This window comes from Ahaetulla prasina, chromosome 3 (assembly GCF_028640845.1).
Source record: "Ahaetulla prasina isolate Xishuangbanna chromosome 3, ASM2864084v1, whole genome shotgun sequence".
Lineage (NCBI taxonomy): Eukaryota > Metazoa > Chordata > Lepidosauria > Squamata > Colubridae > Ahaetulla > Ahaetulla prasina.
The window spans coordinates 51,677,178-51,700,539 of record NC_080541.1 but is presented as its reverse complement, the minus strand read 5'-3'; the positions used below and the strand labels follow the sequence as shown (position 1 = coordinate 51,700,539).

Genomic DNA, 23,362 nt, shown 5'->3' with positions numbered 1-23,362 from the left:
CATATTTTTATTATTTATATTTGTATTATGTACTATTTCTATTTCTTATTTTATTGTATATGACCTTGGCATAGAAAAATACTGCAATAAAAAGAGCAAATTGGTTAAATAATAAAGTGTTCAGCTCACGCTGATAAGTTCACTTCATTATTCTTTTGTGTGATCCACATATGACATCTAAGTTGTTTTGGAACATTTAATTCTGTTCTGCAACTTCCCTTTTTGGGATGAATTTGCAATATCCTTTGCAGGAACAGTTTCTTATTTGAATGTGGATTTTTTAACTGTCTTTTTTAAATGGTATCTTTAGGTAAGAAGGAAGGCATATAAATTAAATGCTGGGAAAACACAAGTTGCTTTTTGGGTCAACTTTAGGGCTTCCTGGAAGATGACCCTCATTAAAAGTTAAGAGATTTGTACTGCAGTCCAGCAGAGCATTTGCGCTCACTTGAATGTCATAATTTGCTGAATTGTGGAACTTCAGAAGGAAATGACTTTGCTTTGCATCCTGAATAATGAGAAGTAGATCAAGTTGTCCTGTCCTAGTATATACGGTAATTCAAATATACCTAAGCACTTTTAAAACGTAATATATGTACAGAGATACTGCACAATAAGAATTTTTCATCTTTGTAAAGATTTGGAAGAAAGGAAGGAAAAAGAAGATCTTATTGATAGAAAACCACATTTAATATTTACAGTAATTTTCAAGTTCAAAACTGACTTTAACCCTGTTAACATTATTTAGTGGTAAAACAGTTATTTCTATCTAATTGAAAGCAAGGACAGAACTTGTTAGCAGTGCCAGACTGATCTCAAAAAGCTTAGCCGGATTGCATCAGTTAATATTTAGTTAGGAGACCACCAGGAAATCTCAGAGCTAGGGGCTAGTGAAAAAATATCCCAAAAACAATGCAGTGTGGTAAGCCACACCTGTCCATAAAGCACCTAAACCAAGAATTGGGTCATCTCAAGGGAATATTTGCCTTTACCTTAGGAAAGAATTTACATAATTAGCAATGATATTTGCGGAATGCCAGAGTTTGAGATATTAGTGACCTAGTGTAGCAAAAAATTGCAGATCAGATTGAACAATCTATTCATAGGCTATTGATTGAAATGTAATAAACATTATATTTGAAGAGTTACATATACGTATATAAAAGTTAGGAAACTTTCCCAACCTTAATTCCATTCTGAAACTCTGTAGGGTCCCTATCATGACATTCTCCCTAGAGCTAGATCGAGAGCATCCAGAGTGTGTAGTAGCTCAACATTCTGCATGTAGACTGAGCACATGATCTTCATTTGCATTCCTGGTCACTCCTCCCTCAGCTGGTGCTTCCCCAGTTCGGCTCAGTCTTCATTGCAGTCTTCATGTGACCGTCAAACCGTGAGATTGACAATAATTATTATTCGGAGGATCGCTTCAGCGATCAGTTTACTAGCTGGTCCGCTTACTAGTGGTTTTGTCCCAGCTTCCAAGCCAAAGTCCCTGCCACTGCGTGGCTGTGGTAGGGCCTCAGACCGGCAACAGCCGGGGGGGCCAGGCATCCCTGCCGGATGGTGAAGGTGGAATCAGTCCCTGCCCAGTTGCCTGGGCACACTGTACAGCGGTGGGAGCATGTGGGAGTGCCATTTAGAGCCGCGGCAGCCTCAGCTCTTCGTTAGTGGCTCACTTCTATTAAAAGGGAAAAATGGCGTCGCGCACGTCTTCCACCAGCCAGCAGGCCCAGAAAGGGGTCAAGAGGGCTTGCCTTACTTCCTCCCTGGGCCAGAAACAAGAGGCATACAGCCAGAGAGCTGCAGCCAAGGGGGAACTACCAGAAGCTGGGCTGCCACTTCTAGTGGCAAAAGGGGCTTTAAATCGGCTGAAAAAGATGCAGAAAGGCATTAAAAGGCCTTGGAAAAATTGCTGGCGAAGCTCCAGAAAGCTAAAGAAAGCCAGGAGCAAAGTGAAAACCCCAGAGAAGGTACAGAATTTTCCTGCCCTCAAGGACAATAATCCGGCTCAATTGCAGCCAGCCACTTATAATGCCTGGTTGGCAGAGGGCGCAAGGGAGTCCTCCTCTCCCACTTTAGGAGAGGTTTTGATAGGGCTGAGGCCTTTGCATTTGTAAATCCCAATTTGTCTGCAACAAGTTTTGCACAGTCATCCATTTCAGGCCCCAGGACTTCCTTTACTCCGACTGCAGTGGGGATCCGCCCACAGGAGGAAACTGTGTCAGCAATGCCTGCACATTTGCAGCAACTGATTTCCCAGGATATTACTCAGGGAATAGCCATTGGTTTACAGCAAAGGAACCAATCTTCTCCAGGGGTTCCACTCCATCAGCCTCTAGGATTGCAACCTGTTCTTCAAGAAGATTGGATGGGGCCTCAAGAGTACTCCATCTGTGGCCCATTCAATTAGAAGTGGAGACTCCTCAGCTGAGGAGGAGGACCTGATGGTCTTTTCTGAGGATGAAGGGAAAGATTCAGAACCTTCTCCTTTTACAGGCCTTTTCAAACCAGATCTTTTCAAACCCTTTTTTCGCAAGGCCAAATCCATTACAAACATGGAATCTGAGACTGTCACAGAATCTGACCCCATCCCGGGGGGGGCGGGTTCTGGCCATTTGCTTTTTACAGAGCCAGCAGTTGAGGCTGTGTTGGTGCCATTGCCCAAACTATTTTTAGACATGGTAAGTTCATAGCAGTCCTCTGGATAACAGAAAGTACTAGATAACCTGTGACCCTTAGGTCATTGTTTCAGAGATATTGCCTTACTAGATTCCTCAATGTCTTCAACAATGGCAGAACTTCTAATATACTTGAAGAGTTCTTAAAAATTCAGGAAATATTCAGAAACCGATTTGCCTTGAAAGTAGCCCATACTGTATTCTATAACAGCTTTCTCCAACATTTCCGGCTTTGTGGCTGGGGGGCGGGGAGAGGGGATGATGTGCAGCTCCATTTGCCCAGGCGACAGTCATGCTCCCCCACTGCTTCCACGGTCTATGGGTTGGGGACCCCTGTTGTATAGCACAGTTCATACAGCACATAGCACTTTTAACTCAGCATATAGCACAAAGATCAAGACCATTATGCCATAAAATGTATTGTAATAATTTTTATATCATAAAATGTTTTATAAAATTTGCCAAATTTCAGTTTCATGGGAGTCATGGGTCCTGCATTTTGGACACTTTCTGTAAATTAACCCATTTAACGTATCTTGGTTCACAGATTTTAGAATAGAATAGAATAGAATAGAATAGAATTTTTATTGGCCAAGTGTGATTGGACACACAAGGAATTTGTCTTGGTGCATATGCTCTCAGTGTACATAAAAGAAAAGATACGTTCATCAAGGTACAACATTTACAACACAATTGATGGTCAATATATCAATATAAATCATAAGGATTGCCAGCAACAAGTTATAGTCATACAGTCATAATTGGAAAGAGATTGGTGATGGGAACTATGAGAAGATTAATAGTAGTGCAGATTCAGTAAATAGTTTGACAGTATTGATGGAATTATTTGTTTAGCAGAGTGATGGCCTTCGGGAAAAAACTGTTCTTGTGTCTAGTTGTTCTGGTGTGCAGTGCTCTATAGCGTCGTTTTGAGGGTAGGAGTTGAAACAGTTTATGTCCAGGATGCGAGGGGTCTGTAAATATTTTCACGGCCCTCTTCTTGATTCGTGCAGTATACAGGTCCTCAATGGAAGGCAGGTTGGTAGCAATTATTTTTTCTGCAGTTCTAATTATCCTCTGAAGTCTGTGTTTTTCTTGTTGGGTTGCAGAACCGAACCAGACAGTTATAGAGGTGCAAATGACAGACTCAATAATTCCTCTATAGAACTGAATCAGCAGCTCCTTGGGCAGTTTGAGCTTACTGAGTTGGCGCAGAAAGAACATTCTTTGTTGTCCTTTTTTAATGATGTTTTTGATGTTAGCTGTCCATTTTAGATCTTGCGATATGATAGAACCTAGAAATTTGAAGGTTTCTACTGTTGATACTGTGTTGTCTAGTATTGTGAGAGGTGGAAGTATGGAAGGGTTTCTCCTAAAGTCTACCACCATTTCTACGGTTTTGAGTGTGTTCAGTTCCAGATTGTTTTGGTTGCACCACAAGGCTAGTCGTTCGACCTTTTCCCCTATGGTGCATCATTTCACAAAGATTACAGATGCAAGAGTTTTAGTATTATATACTGTAGATGGAAATTACTTTGTAGTTTATAGCTGGTTAAGATTGCTGAGCAGTGCTTGTATTCAAGGGCCAAAAAGTGCTTCAGAATGCATAATGGTGGAAATATGAGCCATCTGCTAATCCTAAAACCAAATTTGGATTTTCCTTGTTTGAGTTGCAGCTACAGAGGATAAAGTTACACAATTCTGCAAAAAGCCATAGATGCTTTAAGGAATTTCTCTCAAATACACCTTTTATATACCCATTCATTTCAAAATCTAAAGATACAAACTTACTGGTTACAGCTGCACAGACATAAATGTTTTGATGATCTTTTGGCTGGAGAATCTAAATTCACTTTCACAAGAACCATCTTATATATTGCACATAATGCTGACCCAACATACATTCATAGATGCTGGGTATGAACCTTCAGCTGTGAGACTTGCACATGCAGCAGCATTTTAGCTTATAAAAGTCGGGTTCCTTTGCACAACCATGGCCCTTTCTTGGAATAATATTTTCCTGTTACTGAGTGGATGCTCCTGGTTTAAGGAAGCACATGAAAATACATTATTTCATAGTAATGATCAAAGCCTATATAACTTCTATTTTTCAACATCCATTATTTGATCAGAAAGTTCTCTGGGACACTTCTTATGGAATCTAAATAATAATTATTGCTAGAATTGCAATAAGAAGTTTAAATGCACAGTTGTTCTCTTCTGGTCAGGTTGAACTTTGAAGCGCAAAATGCAGAAGTACAAAGTCAAATTCCTAACATTTAGCTGACTCAATACAAAATTTAACTTTAGAATTGTTCCTGTAAAATTATTCTTGTTAAGCAATTTCAGGAAATCTTTCAGAAATTCATTAACCTCATATAAATCTTTTCTTAATTACTTTTTGTGATTGTTAAATGCACAACTGCTTTATCATATTTCAGTTCTAACAGACACAAAAGCTTATATTGGATGATTTCTTTATAATAAAATGATTAATAAAAGAAGCCCTTGATTTACAACCATTTATTTAGTGGCTGTTTGAAGTTACAACAGCACTGAAAAAAGTGACATGACCATTTTTCACACTTACAACTATTGCAGCATCCCCATGTTCACTTGATCAAAATTCAGATGCTTGGCAACTAGTTCATATGTATGACAGTTGCAGTGACCCAGGGTCATGTGATTATCTTTTGTGACCCGATAAACAAAGTTAATTGGAAAGCCAGATTCACTTTACAACTCTGCTACTAACTTAATGGCAATCATTCACTTAACAACATTGGTAAGAATGGCCATAAAATGAAATAAAACTCACTTAATAAATGTCTCACTTAGCAACAGAAATTTTGGACTCAATTATGGTTGTAAGTCAAGGACTATTTATATTAAAGTTATCAACTTTGGATTCCAACACGTATTTTGTAGATATTTTCAATAGAAGTCCATAGATAGTACTTTAACCAATTTATTATTGTATATTTATTTATTTATTTATTTATTTATTTAAATTTGTATACCGCCCTTCTCCCGAAGGACTCAGGGCGGTTCACAGCCAGGTAAAAATACATAATAAACTATAAATACAATTAAAATACTATTAAAAGACTTATTAAATTGGCCAGAATTAAAATTTAGAAATAAAACCCATTAAAAACCCATAAACTTAAAAAAAAAAAAAAAAAACTAACCCAGTCCAGCGCAGATAAATAAGTGAGTTTTAAGCTCACGGCGAAAGGTTCGGAGGTCCGGAAGTTGACGGAGTCCTGGGGAGTTCTGCTCCAGAGGGCGGAGCCCCACAGAGAAGGCCCTTCCTGGGCGCCGCCAGACGACACTGTCGCTACCGACGGCACCCTGAGGAGTCCCTCTGTGAGAGCGCACGGGTCGGTGAGAGGTATTCGTAGCAGCAGGCGGTCCCAGTAAGTAACCCGCCCTATGCCATGGAGCGCTTTAAAGACGTTCACCAACACCTTGAAGCGCACCCGAAGGCCACAGGTAGCCAGTGCAGCCTGCGCAGGATAGGTGTCACCGGGAGCCACGAGGGCTCCTCTATCACCCGCGCAGCTGCATTCTGACTAACTGTAGCCTCCGGATGCCCCTCAAGGGAGCCCCATGTAGAGAGCATTGCAGTAGTCCAGACGAGACGCCACAAGGGCGTGAGTGACTGTGCACAAGGCATCCCGGTCAGAAAGGCGCAACTGGCGCACCAGGCGAACCTGGTGGAAAGCTCTCCTGGAGACGGCCAAATGGTCTTCAAAGACAGCCGCTCATCCAGGAGAACGCCCAAATTGCGCACCCTCTCCATCGGGCCAATGACTCGCTCCCGACAGTCAGCCGCGGACTCAGCTGACTGTACCGGGATGCCGCATCCACAGCCACTCCGTCTTGGAGGGATTGAGCTTGAGCCTGTTTCTCCCCATCCAGACCCGACGGCTTCCAAACACCGGGACAGCACTTCGATAGCTTCATTGGGGTGGCCCGTGTGAAAAGTACAGCTGGGTGTCATCAGCGCACAGCTGGTACCTCACACGAAGCCACTGATGATCTCACCCAGCGGCTTCATATAGATGTTGAACAGAAGGGCGAAGAATCGACCCCGCGGCACCCCACAAGTGAGGCGCTGGGCCGACCTCTGCCCCCGTCAACACCATGCATCGTCGGAGAGATAGGAGGAGAACCACCGATAAACGGTGCCTCCCACTCCCAATCCTCCAACCGCGCAGCAGGATACCATGGTCGATGGTATCGAAAGCCGCTGAGAGGTCTAATAGGACCAGGGCAGAGGAACAACCTCATCCCTGGCCCTCCAGAGATCATCCACCAACGCGACCAAAGCCGCCTCAGTGCTGTAACCGGGCCGGAAGCCGGACTGGAACGGGTCCAAATAGACAGTTTCCTCCAGGTGCAAGGGAAACTGATATGCCACCATACTCTCTACAACCTTCGCCGCGAAGCGAAGGGTGGAGGCCGGACGATAATTACCTAAAACAGCCGGGTCCAGGGAAGGCTTCTTGAGGAGGGGTTTCACCACCGCCTCTTTCAAGGCGGCCGGAAAGACTCCTCCAACAAAGAAGCACTCGTAATCCCTGAGCCAGCCTCGTGTCACCTCCTGAGTGGCCAGCACCAGCCAGGAGGGGCACGGGTCCAGTAAACACGTGGTGGCATTCAATCTACCCAGCAACCTGTCCATGTCCTCGGGAGTCACAGGGTCAAACTCATCCCAGACAACATCACCAAGACCGCCCTCAGATGCCCCGTCCGAATCGCCACAATTTTGGTCCAGACCGTCCCTAAGCTGAACGATTTTATCGTATAGATAACCGTTAAACTCCTCAGCACGTCCCTGCAACGGGTCATCCCGCTCCCCCTGGTGAAGGAGGGAGCGGGTCACCCGAAACAGGGCAGCTGGGCGGTTATCTGCCGACGCAATGAGGGAGGAGGCGTAGCAACGCCTCGCTTCCCTCAGTGCCATTAGGTAGGTCCTAGTATAGGCTCTAACTAGTGTCCGATCAGCCTCTGAGCGGCTGGACCTCCAAGAACTCTCTAGGCGTCTTCTCCGGCGTATATATGTTGGGAATCTAACCTCTTGTTTGGAATGGTGGTAAGACTTCTGCTATTTCAACCTTTTAGAGGTAAAAAAACAGCAGTGAAATTTTACAGAGTACTTTATTAATTCAGAGTGGGCTAGTTGCTACAAGGTGAGGACTAGCTGCCATGCTGCCACTTCAAAAATAATTAAATCATTTGAAGATTTTAAATGTTTACCTTATTTCATTTTTGTATAGTAAAAGGATTAAGATTGTATATACTTACGTAGTGAAGACAAATATAATAGGAGACACTTTAGAGTGAAGGGTCCAACCCTTTTGTTCAAATAAAGCAGTGGCCTTTATTTTTATCTCTGTATTAAAAAACTAGTTTTAGCAGAGGCAGGTTACTTACAATTCGGTTGATTAAGTTCAACTTGTAAAAACTGTTTTGCTTCATAAAATATATTTATTATCAGGAAATTGGAAATTATAATTTATTTAAGTCTTAGCAGGATTATTTTCTTTATATCCTTTTTCTTTTCTAATACCAATTTCTCATCTTCTATCTACTAGCAATATATTTGGAAAAATAGAATAAACTGAATGTTGTTACAACATGAAATAATCTTCTCAAGGACTTTGCATTCTATCTGTTTTTACTTTGCATTCTATCTGTTTTTTCTGGAAAGTGAAAGATTTAAGATTTTGGATGTTTATAATGTTTAAAAGAGAGGTAGAATCTGTACATAAGTATCTTGTTGAACTAACAATTTGAAGTGGTACTGTAAATACATATTTTATTTTGAAGAAGCAGCATTTATGGGGCAGCTTGTATTTCTATTCAGTATTATTTATTCAAATTATATCCTTTGACAGTGTTTCAAATACTTGCCACAAGCCAGTATATGTGTAGTGCTGGGCTTCACAGTTTACAAATATTTTTAAAAGAATGGCTCAGTTGCAAAGAAGAACATCAAAGGTGATGCTCAGGACTGATCACTTTTCATTAAAAATACATATAATACATTCATCTTGGCTGCATTCCCAGTATTTGGAATTAATCAAGACATAATTTTGGATTGCCCAGGCCTGAAGGATTGGCTAAATAAATTATACAGCATTGGAAGGAGAAATCTACATCTGATTTGCATCAATGGAGTATCAATATGCCTTGGTTATTAATATTTGAATTAGAGTTTATTGTTTAGAAAGGCTCAAAGATTTTTGATCAACATTATTAATTTGTTATATTACTCTACAAACTAGTAAGAAATACATGTAACATTTTATTAATCAATTAAAATTAATCTTTGCAATTTACAAAAAAAAATCTTGATTTTTTTTTAGTTTTTGTTTACAGTGTAATTTTCAAATCTTTTTCCTCTTTTTATTAAACTTACAAATCTGGAGATTATATCAGTTATAATTTACATGCAATATTTTATACCTTTATGTCTGTTTAGTTCAAAATAATTGAAAAGTGGCCAAAATAATATGTGCTGAGCAAGATTATTGTTTTTAAAGTTTCAGTATTTTAAGCTTTGTTCTCAGTTACAACCATTGATTAATGATGATTCTCAGTTACAGTAATTGTTTAATGAGGATTACAAAATTACAACCCATCCTCAAAGTTATGTCCATTGCACCACCCCTGTGATCACGTGATTGCAATTCAGTGCTTGGCAACTGCCTTGCATTTGTGACAATTGAAATGCTTTGCGGTCACATGATCATTATTTGCAGCCTTCCTAATTGGTTTCTGACAAGCAAAATCAATTGAAGCTATAGTTACTCAGCAACTTTGTGATTCATTTAAGAACCACATGATTCGTTTAACAATTGTGGTAAATGGTCATAAAATTTCATTCCCAAACATTTGTACTGTTTTCCATTCACAATAGTGTTTTGGTGAAAGTTCATCAACACATACTCGTAGCAAAACCACACTGACTTAAAACAAAAAATATTTAAGGAAATTATAATGGTGGCTGCATTCATATAGAGATAATTAACTCCTCCTCATGTGGTAAGGCATTAAGATATCCTTTCTTTGATAATGCATTATAGCATTAAAATTCTAACCACATCTCAAAGATCGGTAAACACCATTTTGAAGAAATGGGGTGGTGTCTTAAATACAAATTTAATCTGATGATCTTTAATCTGATTTATGTGCTACTGCATTAAGATTAATTTTCTCTACTATCTATGCTAAACTGTTATATAGAATTAATATATAGTAACATTGGAATGAACAAAAACATTTTGTTCATAACTGATAACACGGAAGCTTCCTGCCATTGAGTTTGGCTAACTGCGAATTTAAAGATGCAGTTTATGAGAGCAAGCATATTCTAGTAGCAGTGCAATGGACTTGACTTTAAGTAAAGTAGAGTTACTGATGGCGTGGATGAATTATAATGTAATGCATTATAATTTATCAAACATAACATTAGATACGTAATATAACTGAAGCTGCAATGCAGCAAAATTTATCAGCTAGAGTAATATTCTATAACAGGGGTCTCCAACCTTGGCAACTTTAAGCCTGGCGGACTTCAACTCCCAGAATTCCTCAGCCAGCAAAGCTGAGCAATTCTGGGAATTATTTATTATTTTTTATTTTATTAAATTTTTATACCGCCCTTCTCCCGAAGGACTCAGGGCGGTGTACAGCCAGAAATAAAATACAAGATATATACAGTTAAAACGAATTAAAATGTAGCAGAATTACAAAAACGGCTGATAGTTAAAATTAAATTTAAAAAATTTAAAATATTAATAAAACCCCAATTTAAAATCAAACTATTATGCCAGTCCCGCTTGAATAAATAAATATGTTTTTAGCTCACGACGGAAGGTCCGAAGATCAGGCACTTGACGTAGGCCAGGGGGGAGTTCATTCCAGAGCGTCGATGCTCCCACAGAGAAGGCCCTACTCCTGGGGGCCGCCAGCCGACATTGTTTGGCGGACGGCACCCTGAGGAGACCCTCTCTGTGAGAGCGTACGGGTCGGTGGGAGGCATAGGGTCTCGTAAGTACCCGGGTCCTAAGCCATGGAGCACTTTAAAGGTGGTAACCAAAATCTTGAAGCGCACCCGAAAGACCACAGGAAGCCAGTGCAGACTACGGAGCAGTGGTGTTACGTGGGAGCCACGAGCGGCTCCCATTACTACTCGCACAACTGCATTCTGGACTAACTGCAGCCTCCGGGTGCACCTCAAGGGCAGCCCCATGTAGAGAGCATTGCAGTAATCCAACCGAGACGTAACCAGAGCGTGAGTGACTGTGCATAAGGCATCCTGGTCAAGGAAGGGACGCAACTGGCAGACCAAGCGAACTTGGTAAAAGGCCCTTCTGGAGACGGCCGCCAGATGTTCATCAAAGGACAGCCGTCCATCCAGGAGGACGCCCAAGTTGCGAACCACCTCCTTTGGGGCCACTAACTCGCCCCCAACAGTCAGCTGCGGGTGCAGCTGACTGTACCGGGGTGCCGGCATCCACAGCCACTCCGTCTTGGAGGGATTGAGCTTGAGTCTGTTTCTCCCCATCCAGACCCGTACAGCTTCCAGGCACCGGGACAGCACTTCGATAGCTTCATTGGGGTGGTCCGGGGTGGAAAAGTACAGCTGAGTATCATCAGCGTACAGATGATAACTCACCCCGAAACCACTGATGACCTCACCCAGCGGCTTCATGTAGATGTTGAACAGGGTAGGCGAGAGAATCGACCCCTGAGGTACCCCACAAGTGAGGCGCCTCGCGGACGACCTCTGCCCCCCTGTCAACACTGTCTGCGACCGGTCGGAGAGATAGGAGGAGAACCACCGATAAACGGTGCCTCCCACTCCCAATCCCTCCAACCGGCGCAGCAGGATACCATGGTCGATGGTATCAAAAGCCGCTGAGAGATCTAATAGGACCAAGGCAGAGGAACAACCCCTGTCCCTGGCCCTCCAGAGGTCATCCACCAACGCGACCAAAGCCGTCTCCGTGCTGTAACCGGGTCGGAAGCCGGACTGGAATGGGTCTAGATAGACAGCTTCCTCCAGGTGCCGGGGGAGCTGCCACACAACCACACTCTCTACAACCTTCACCACAAAGCGAAGGTTGGAGACTGGACGGTAGTTTCCCAAAATAGCTGGGTCCAGGGAAGGCTTCTTCAGGAGAGGTCTCACCACCGCCTCTTTCAAGGCCGGGGAAAACCCCTTCAACCAAAGAAGCATTTATAATCCCCTGGAGCCAGCCTCGTGTCACTTCCTGAGCAGCCAGCACTAGCCAGGAAGAACACGGGTCCAGTAAACATGTAGTTGCGTGCAACCTCCCCAGCAACCTGTCCACGTCCTCGAGAGCCACAGAATCAAACTCATTCCAAATAACCTCAACAAGACGTGTCTCCGCCATCTCGGTTGGATCATCGCAATCTTGGTCCAAGCTATCACGAAGCTGAACGATTTTATCGTATAGATAACCGTTAAACTCCTCAGCTCGTCCCCGTAGGGGGTCATCCCGTCCCTCCTGTTGAAGGAGGGAACGGGTCACCCGAAACAGGGCGGCCGGGTGGTTATCTGCCGATGCAATGAGGGTGGAAACGTAGGAACGTTTCGCCTCCCTCATTGCCACTAGGTAGGTCTTAGTAAAAGACCTCACTAGTGTCCGATCAGCCTCGGAACGGCTGGACCTCCAGATACTCTCTAGGCGTCTTCTCCGGCGTTTCATCTCTCTCAGCTCCTCGGAGAACCAGGGAGCCAATTGAGATCTACGCCGGGTCAGAGGCCGCAAAGGCACGACACGGTCCAAAGCCCCAGCCGCGGCCTGTTCCCAAGCCGCAACCAGTTCTTCAGTCGTGCCGTGGGTAAGATCCTCAGGAAACAGCCCAAGCTCCGTCAGGAACCTCTCCGGGTCCATCAGGCGCCTGGGACGGAACCAACGCATTGAAGTCTGCCAGGGTTAAAGTTGTCAAGGTTGGAGACCCCTGTTCTATAAAAATACAGGATTCTAATTTCTCACCATTAGTCATGCATTTCCTAAAGCTTTTGTTGAAGGTTGACGATATCTCCAAATTAAATTTGTGTTGTGTTGTGCTAATGGAAGACGATTGGAAATCTCTTGCACAGGTTGAAGTCAGCTTGTATAATATTTAAATAAAGTTAGTGAAAACATTATGTTGGGAAAGACAGTTTTCTATTATCCACTCACAGTTTTTGTGATCAATTGGAATCATGAATAATTACTCAATATATCGTACAGTATTTTTGTGGCTTCTTTAACTGTTCGTTGCTCCTTAAAATAATTTAGTAGTTCACATGTAGCAAATAGCTCCAGTGTTGATGTTATCAGGGTATTGACTGCATTAAATATGAAATACTTAACTATTGGACTGATCTGAGACAAAGTTTTCTACTTTTTCATGTCCTTTTACTCTCTCTTTCTATATATATATATTAGGAAGAGTTAAGTTTACAATAAATATTCCACTGTTAAATTTAATGGAAAGAGATAGTTCTCAACATAATACTTATTTGCAAGATTCTGAATGCGATAAAAAATATCTCACATGTAATCTAAGAAGCAAATTTCTCGGTGGGATGAATGACAGCACTATATATACGATATAAAAAGTCAGATTTGCTTTTATATTTAGTTGTTTAACATGGTGAATTCTACCCATGCCTGGGTTTTATCATTAATATTTTACGTGGTTTTATTCTTTGAAGAAAACAGGTATTAGCTATAACTGTACACACACAGAGTTAAAAATGAGAAGTTGGGTGTGGTCTCAATTTTCCTCCTTATGTTGCATACTGTAAGATCTTCACAAATACTAGGGTTATCATTCGTTCAGATTTTCCCAGGCATGTTCAATTCCTATCATTTTTTCCAACTGTCTGAGAGATCCCAAGATATACCCTGGTTTGGCTGGCAGTCTGGGAAAAATACACCATTTTTTTTTGCTTCCTTTGCTGCCAATAAGAGAAATCTCCAGCAAGCCAATATATTAAGATGTTGCTCACCAAAAGAAGAAAGGGTTGCTTCTCTTTTTGGCAGAAACAGAAAAAGAGGTTTTGAAGCATATTCTCATAATTTAGTTAGCCATTCCTAAGGAATCAGAAAGGATTTTTTCCCAGTTAAAAGGATATAGAATCCTTACAACTATTAATATATGCAATAATTATTCATATCAGGAATATATCATTTAGTGAAATTATCAGATCTGTTGTTTATTTAGTCTTGTTGGTGACTTTATAGGCAAGTGCTCTCCATGCTACCCTGTCAAACACAGCTTCTTTCAGTTGTTGTATGTTCAGCTTTGCATCAAATTTGATGTTATCCAGCCAATGTGTTCTTTAATTTAATTTAATTTAATTTAATTTAATTTAATTTAATTTAATTGATTTATACAGCCACCCATCTCAGGAAAGTGACTCTGGATAGTTTATAGGGTTAAAACGCAAACTTACCAGACATAACCCTGCAGGGCTATGGATAAACAATCCCACTCGCCATCAATAGTCACAAAGCTCATCTAGCTGTCTAACCCAAATGCCTAGGAAAATATAAGAGTGTAAGAATCATAGTGTAAAATTTAAAATTTATTTAGTCAATAAACTCAGTAATGTTGTGTCTGTTTATTGTTAAACATTATTGCACCATGGTCGAATTTTATATTGAAATCTAATCTCAAATCTGAAGACAAATATATCAAGCATATTTTAGCATACGATAAATTGTTTCATTTATTATCTGTAATAGAAAACCTCAGGAATTCCTTATAATTCCTTTGATAGCATTATAGTATGAGCAAAACTGAGACATTGTCATATTGAATTATGTTCGTATCTGTCCATCTAAAAAATAATAGAATAAAACAAAATTGGACAGGTGGTTTGTAATAAGTTCTATTACAAAGAAATCATACCTTGGAGGCCCCCCCCCCCGTTAAAATTTGGAGAGATAAGGGTTTTTTTAAAGCATTTTATGAGAAAAAAATATTTTATAACATAAATGGAAAGTATGAAATACAGGTCTACGAAGGTCTTATTGATAATATGAATGAATCATTTCCTGTATTTTTTATTGTAGAAGACTTTTTCTCTATTTGTGAAGAAATGTTGACCTGCCTTCAGCACGGGAAATGAATGAGTAAACTATTAATGGAGAATTTTCAGACAAATATGGAGTCCTGAAAAAGAGGAAATGTTAGAAACTCAAGATGGCTGTGCTTTGTTATAAGAAGGGATAGAGAAAAATTCTGTCAGGTTTTCAAGATTCTGTTACTGTATCGAATAATAAAAAGCAAGACTACAGAACTTGTAGAGGGGAAATGCTACATTTTTCTTTTCTTTTCTTTTTATATATATAAAAAAAGCAATTAAAAATAATTGCAGACTGCAAAGGAATACCTGGAAGCTTGATCAGTTGTTCAGTGGCTACTACCTAGAAAGGCAGCAACCCCAGAATTAGCAATGGCAGGGAAGCCTTGAGGTGCTCAGCAGCGTTTATTTCAGGTATCAGTGAGTTTATTGAGCTTTTTAAAAAGTCAGCAGGCCACCCAAGGCTGCTTGGCAGGCAGCATTGCAGCATGCCTGATAAGAAATTTTCATACAATTGCTGCTATGCCTGTTTCTTAACCTTGCCTATCCCAAAAATGATTGTATGATTTTGGAATTAGTTTTCTATTTTTTCTGAGAACCATAAATCAATAAAAAGGTCAAACTAAGTAGTTGAGAAGGATTGTGCATTTGAAGGTGAGGATAAGAGCCTGGAAGGATCATAAACCTTGTGAGCTCTGTAAAAATGTGAAGTGTGCAGACTCCTTTTTGCCTGTTTAAGCAGTAATTCCTGCATTAACGCTAATGATACTAGAAACAAAATGTTTTTATATTCGAATTAAATGTGGGAAAACTTTCATTAAAAACATTAGTGTGCAAATGGAAGAGACTGCCCAAATGACTAAGAAAAGTAAAACAAATTATTTCTGCAGAATGAAGTTGGGGTTGAAAGAAAAACAAAGTTGTAATAGTTTCTAGGAACAGAATAGAAACTATTGAAAAAAATGAGGAAATAAACTGTACTGAAGCCTTGCCCAACCTGAGCAGCCTCTAAGATCTATGGACTGCCACTCCCAGTTCTCACAAGAATAGCCATATTAGCTGGGAATTCTGGGTGTTGAAGTATAGTCCACAGGTGGGTGCTTAGGTGGTAGAAGGTTACTGTAGAATATTAAAGGAAGAGTTGTTTTTTCATACCAAGTGGAATATATTAGAGAGTCTGGTTGTAAAGAAAAATAATAAAAAGAGTCCATTGTTGGAGAGAGTTCCAAAAACAAACTACAGAAATAAATAGGGTAACTAATGTAGAATAATTATTTAATACCCATGTCATAAGGTTGTCTTCTTTCCTCTGTTTTATAATTTAGAAGGACCCTGGCATATTTAGTTAGGAATTTAAAATCAACAGCAGAATATATTATTGAAAAGGCAAGCAAGTTGAATCACTATGCCTCATTCTCTTCATGTGCTTTCATGCGAAGAAAAGTCATTTCAAATTTTTTGGAGCATGGCAGGAACTTGATATTACTTTCAAGAAAGATGTGTGAAGCTAAACAAATTTCTTTTTTTAAAAAAAGTTTTTATTTTTTTTATAAACAAATTTTGGATGTGGTACAGTTAACAGTTTAAAATATCAGGTTACCTCGTGATAATATTTGTCATTTGGAAATAAAATTGGGAGCATTTACCTGTACAGGTATAAATGACAAAGATTAACACTATTATTTCTACATGTGTATTAATGAAAGAAATGAAGAAGGTTTTCAAGGATGTTTGCCACTTACTACATGTAACCAATAGACAATGCAGCATAAATGGACCATTGCTAAAGAAAGTTATAGTTCAGAAGAGCTCAGCAGAATCTTTTTTTTTTTTTTTGGCTATAGATCTCTGCTTAAAAAAGTGTGGTGATTATTATTTATACCTTTATGGCATTTCAAAGGGCTTAGCACACTTTCCTGTGGGAAAGAGCTAGAATATTTGGGTTTAATGATTACATTTTCTCCATGATAATCTGTCCCTAAACTATTCCTTCAGGTCTCTAATCATGGAAGTACCCAGTTAATTGAGTTTACTGGGTGTACATAACATGAAGTATGCTAACCACAGAAACTGGCTTCCACAACATAGTAGGTTAAAATATAGTGGCTGTTTTGTGGTTGAGCATGTTGTGTGAAAATAGCCTCCAATTTCCATTACCCAGGATACTGGCTTATAATAGTCATATCTTTTGTATGTTCAAATTGGTGGCTGCAAAATTTTAGATAAATTTTTCTTTAAATAATTATGGCACAGGGCTGAATTACACATAAAATATTCATCTAATGGCTTTTGGGGTATGAATAATGATTTTGGAAAGGCATTATTAAAAGCGAATTTGGAATTATGGATAGAGAAATATTAAGTTCCATTTATTTCTGTATTCCTAATTTACCTTCTTCTGAGCTGACTTTTCATGCTAAAGAAAGAACTACTATTATACTTATGAATAAGTGTAATATGAGTCATGGTGGCGCAGTGGTTAGAATGCAGTATTGCAGGCTAACTCTGCCCAAGGCCAGGAGTTCAGTCTTGATCAGCTGAAAGTTGATTCAGCCTTCCATCTTTCCATGTTCGGTAAAATGAACACAGTATTGAACAGGATATTCTTGGGAGCAATGTGCTGACATCTGTAAACCACTCAGAGAGTAAAGCATTAGGGAATGGTATATAAGTGTGAGTGCTATTGCTATTGTTAAATTGTTTAGCATATTAATTTGATACACTGCTTCTTGTGATATTCTTAACATCTGTGCAGAACATTATGCATGGGCGCTGTCCAGAAATGTTGGCCCATAATTCCATATCCAGTTTAATTAACTATGTTGATTAAAGTCATGGACCTAATGGTTCTAAAATGTTACAGGATATCATGTTAGTGAAATTTCCTGAAGAACATTTATGTATGGAATATTAAGAATGGATATCACATCATAGTGTCAAAACTCCAGATAATTGCTAGATGGCAGGAAGGACAATTTTCTCTCTTTGTTGCTATCTAATGGTTATCTGGTGTACTCTTAAGCATATTTGGAATTTTTGAGTTGTATCTACTTTCAAATTCTACTGGTTTAAATACATTATTTGTATAATTCACATAATCTGTGGCAGAATATATATACACAAAATTATCATCTCATCACCATCACCATCTGCTTATCCCAGGTCCTTGGGAAGGACTCAATAGGAAGATAAAAATGTCAAATCCTGTCTGAATATCTGGCTGACTGTACAATGAACTGTAATAATTAAACCTGTATGCTGCTTTCTGTTAAATGACTGGGTGACTCACAACAATCAAAACAAAGAAATCACAATAAAATAAACAAAACTTAAAAGCTAACAATAAAAGATGTCACCCACGATGAAGCAAGGGTTGTATTCTGAGTTGCCAAAGGCCTGGTTGATAGAATAATGATAGAATGTTAAGGTTAATAGCTGAAAAAGTTAGAAGTTTATGTTAAGTTCAAAGGTGGAATTGTAGGCCTGCAGAGAAACTCTTATGCATAAATAATTATTTTACTGGTGCAAATAATTAGTCAATAGATAATTAGGAAGAGAGTCCATGAAACAAAGTTTTGTCAGCTCTAATCCTGTTCCAAGTTGCTAATTACAGCCACCTTAGAAACACCTCTTTGTTATCATTTCTAATCCTGCCTCTTTCAGTGGTCAATAGATCTAGCTTCTGCTTTCTAATTCCACTGGTATATCTAGTATTTCATTCATGGCAGCCAATTTGGGTATTAACTTAATCAGAGGAAGAGTAAATGGGCAGGAAAAGGTCTCAGCGTGATCTTGGAATGATAAGGTGCAAATGAAAAGGAAATCATTTTATCAAAGGGAAGTTTGCATGTAGCTAGAATCAAGTTCTTGGAAGGAAGTCTTACTTGGGTAATCTACGTAATAATAATAAGTTTGTTGAGCAAAAGACACTCCTGCTTGATAAGCCCTCACAGAATACTTTTTTAGAAATTCTAATTGATCTACTGCTCTGAATAAAGGAGTAAAACTTGCTTCAGTGTATATATTAAACTTCGGTGAAAAGAAATTAACTCTGTTTTTTTTTATTCCAGAACTCCTTTGTTCCTCTTTCATATTCCAATTTCCAAAGAATTATTTTATTTTTTACATATTGATGAGGAAGCCCCACTGCAATAATATATCAATCTTGATTTCTAAAACCAATGTTGATCATTTGTGATTTGTAATTTTATACTATTATTTGCACTAAAAATGAAATGTTTTGAAATGGTATAGTTTGTATAAAGTCTGTCAGTTGCTTTCCAAGGATGAGCTAAAACAGCGGTCACCAACCGGTGGTCCATGGACCACATGTGGTCTGCGAGAAAATTTTGGTGGTCCACGGAGAAATCTTCGTATTTTTGCCGGTGCACCCTGGTAGAGGAACTGCTCCAGGATGACCAATGGGTCAGTTCTGTGAATGTGACTACTACAATTCTGGAATATGGGACCGGCCGTGGCCGGGCTGAAAATCTCTGCCCTGGGGTGGCACGTGCAATATGCAACTTTGTAGGTGGTGCAGTACGCAAAAAGGAGTACGGCCCACTCTGTCCGGAATGAAATAATGGTGCTGTTGCCACAGCGGGGGAGGGGCAGCGCAAGAAGGCCAAAGCAGTGATTGCGATGGCTGGAAGCTGCTGGAGGAAGCACTGCTTGCACTTGCAAAGCATCAGCATTCTGCCTCAGTATATTTGTGCCAGTCGGTGGCGCAAAGCAGCCCTTGTCTCCTGCCACTTGGGACTCTGAGCAGTAAACAGCATCGGGTCCAGGGAGCAGTCAGATTTTGCTCTCCATTATGGGCGTCAGAGCAGCCCCCTGCAAGCTCTTGTCTCTCGAGGAGCGCTTGCTGAAGTGCCATGGGAAACTTCGGCCAGGCTTCCCGAGAGACGAGAACTTGCAAGGGGCCGATCTGGCATCTGCAATGGAGAGCAAAATCCAGCTGCTCCAGACACAGTTTACCATTCCGAGTCCCAAGTGGCAGAAGACTAAGTGGGAGAGAGAGAAAGAGAGTAGGGGAGAGAAAGAGAGAATGGGAGAGAAAGAGTGGGAGAGAGAGAGAAAGAAAGAGAGAGGAGGGAGAGTGCCTGAAGGACCCCATCCTGTCACTGGAAGTCCAGCGCTTCAGCAAGTGGCATGCTGGTTTCGTATTAGTGGTCCGCGGGATTTAAAATTATAAATTTGGTGGTCCCTGAGGTCCAAAAGGTTGGGGACCCCTGAGCTAAAAGCATGGAGGTTTTTTTTTAAAAAACCAGGAAGCCAATCAACATAACTTAGATTTTTCATGATGGAATTATTCTTCCATGAAAACAGGAAGTTTATAGTCTAAACATGCAGTTAGGTATTTAGGAGTTCAACTACAGTTCATTTTGTCATAGTCACAAAGGTTTTAGTAATCCATTTGGATTGGATTGTATATTGAGATTTACACAGGACCATCTTTTAAGATTCAGTTGCTATAAATGCTACTAGAAATGTTCTCAGAAGTGAGATTACTTAAATAAAAAGCACATTTAAATGAATAATTCTTTATTATAGCAGTTATGTTGACTACTGCTCAGTTTATTAATACAAGCCCCTTATAAAAAATCATATTTCCTTATATAAATTTCCTCATCTATTGTGCTCATTTTTACTTTCCATAACTTCCAAATATGATCAGCACATAAAATAACCTTTTTTGCTATGGCACCAAAAATGTAAGTATTCCTTGGTTTAAAAGTTAAGACTCTTTTCTGACAAAGGCTCTTGGTAAAACCATTTTTTGGTCAGTTACCATTCAAATAATTAAGTTTCCCAGTAAGCTTATGATTACTGGAAATCACTATAGTATAATAATGGATGCCATGTTCCAAGCTCAGTCTTTAAGGATGGTGGGAAAATCTTGTGGAGTTTTAGTTGGATGTTTATAATGTTACCCTTCCACAGTAGCAATCGTGCTACAGTAGCTACAATGATTGCAATTCAGCAAAGTGGAAAATATACTGGTTGTCCTTGACTTACAACCACAATTGAGCCCAAACTTTCTTTTGGTAAGTGAGACAATTGTTAAATGAACCACTGCAGTGATTAAATTAGTAACATGGTTGTTAAATGAATCTGGCTTCCCATTGATTTTGCTTGTCAGAAGGTCAAAAATGTGATCACATGACCTGGGGACACTGCAACCCTCATAAACATGAGTCAACTGCCAAGCATCTGAATTTTGATCATGTGACAATGGGGATGTTGCAATTGTCATAAGTGTGGAAAAACAGTCACAAGTCACTTTTTCAGTTCCGTTGTAACTTCAGATAGTCACTAAAGGAACTGTTGTAAATTGAGGATTACTTGTGCTTAAGAGTTGTCTGGTGGGCTGTTCCTGAACTATGTAGGTTCAGTTGTTCGGGATAAGGTCTGTTTCTGTGATTTTTCTTTGGTAATGATTCTCATTGCTTAGTTAGCTACTGTATTTTGGGTGTTGGCTTATGCTACATACTACCAATATTTTTTTTAACTATTGTTAAGTATGTCACTTTTGAACCAGAAAGGTAGACTTTATTTCCTTTATCAAATAAGTTTCCACCCTCATTGCTTCGGCAGATAACCGCCCGGCCGCCCTGTTTCGGGTGACCTGCTCTCTCCTTCATCAGGAGGTGCAGGATGACCCCTTACAGGGACGTGCCGAGGAGTTTAGTGGTTATCTAAACAATAAAATTGTTCAGCTCCGGGATGGTTTGGACCAAAATTAGGATGATCCAGGTGAGAGGGCAGAGATGTGTCTTGTCGAGATTGTTTGGGATGAGTTTGACCCTGTGGCTCTCGAGGACATGGACAGGTTGTTGGGAAGGCTGCATGCCACCATGTGTTTATTGGACCCGTGCCCTTCCTGGTTGGTGCTGGCCACACAGGAGGTGACACGAGGCTGGCTCCGGGGGATTATTAATGCTTCTTTGCAGGAGGGGTCTTTCCTGCCGCCTTGAAAGAGGCGGTGGTGAGACCCCTCCTCAAGAAGCCTTCCCTGGACCCAGCTATTTTGGAAAATTATCGTCCAGTCTCCAATCTTCGCTTTGTTGCGAAGGTTGTAGAGAGTGTGGTAGCACGGCAGCTACCGCAATACCTGGATGAAGCTGTCTATCTAGACCCGTTCCAGTCCGGCTTCCGGCCAGGATACAGTACGGAGACAGCGTTCCTCTGCCCTGGTCCTATTAGATCTCTCAGCGGCTTTTGATACCATCGACCATGGTATCTTGCTGCACCGGTTGGAGGGGTTGGGAGTGGGAGGCACCGTTTATCGGTGGTTCTCCTCCTATCTCTCTGACCGGTCGCAAACAGTGTTGACAGGGGGGCAGAGATCGACCGCGAGGCGCCTCACTTGTGTGGTGCCGCAGGGGTCGATTCTCTCGCCTCTCCTGTTCAACATCTATATGAAGCCGCTGGGTGAGATCATCAGTGGCTTTGGGGTGAGATACCAACTGTACGCTGATGATACGCAGCTGTACTTTTTCACCCCAGGCCACCCCAACGAAGCTGTTGAAGTGCTGTTCCGGAGCTTGGAAGCCGTACGGGTCTGGATGGGGAGAAACAGGCTCAAGCTCAATCCCTCCAAGACGGAGTGGCTGTGGATGCTGGCACCCCGGTACAGTCAGCTGCAGCTGTGGCTGACTGTTGGGGGCGAGTCATTGGCCCCAGTGGAAAGGGTGCGCAACTTGGGTGTTCTCCTGGATTGACGGCTCTCGTTTGAAGATTATTTGACGGCCGTCTCCAGGAGAGCTTTTTGCCAGGTTCGCCTGGTTCGCCAGTTGCGCCCCTTCCTCGACCGGGATGCCTTATGCACGGTCACTCATGCTCTCGTTACCTCTCGCTTGGATTATTGCAATGCTCTCTACATGGGGCTCCCCTTGAAGTGCACTTGGAGGCTTCAGTTAGTCCAGAATGCAGCTGCGCGGGTTATAGAAGGAGCCGCATGCGGCACCCGTGTAACACCACTCCTGCGAAGATTGCACTTGCTGCCTGTGGCCTTTCGGGTGCACTTTAAGGTGTTGGTTACTACCTTTAAAGCGCTCCATGGCTTAGGGCCTGGGTACTTACGGGACCGCCTGCTGTTACCTCATGCCTCCCACCGACCCGTACGCTCACACAGAGAGGGACTTCTCAGGATGCTGTCTGCCAGGCAATGCCGGCTGGCGGCCCCCAGGGGAAGAGCCTTCTCTGTGGGGGCTCCTACTCTCTGGAACGAACTTCCCCCTGGCTTGCGCCAGTTGCCTGACCTTCGGACCTTTCGCCGCGAGCTGAAGATGTATTTATTTACTCGCGCGGGGTTAAATTTTAAATTTTAAAATTTTAAATTTTTGGATGTATTTTAATTGGGTTTTAGATTTTAATATGTTTTAAATTTCGGCCAATTTTATAATAAGTTTTTTAATTGTTTATTTTAATTGTATTTTGTTACTGTTTTTATTTCGGCTGTACACCGCCCTGAGTCCTTCGGGAGAAAGGCGGTATAAAAATCTAATAAATAATAATAATAATAAAAATAAAATTTTTATTACATTGGTCATTT

The 23,362-nt window shown here is 40.9% G+C and overlaps 1 protein-coding gene across 4 annotated transcripts in view; it reads left to right on the top strand.

Moving 5' to 3' along the window:
- SPIDR (scaffold protein involved in DNA repair) overlaps positions 1-23,362 on the top strand; it is a 192,556-nt gene that overhangs the window by 39,749 nt on the left and 129,445 nt on the right. The gene's annotated exons all lie outside the window — the stretch shown is intronic.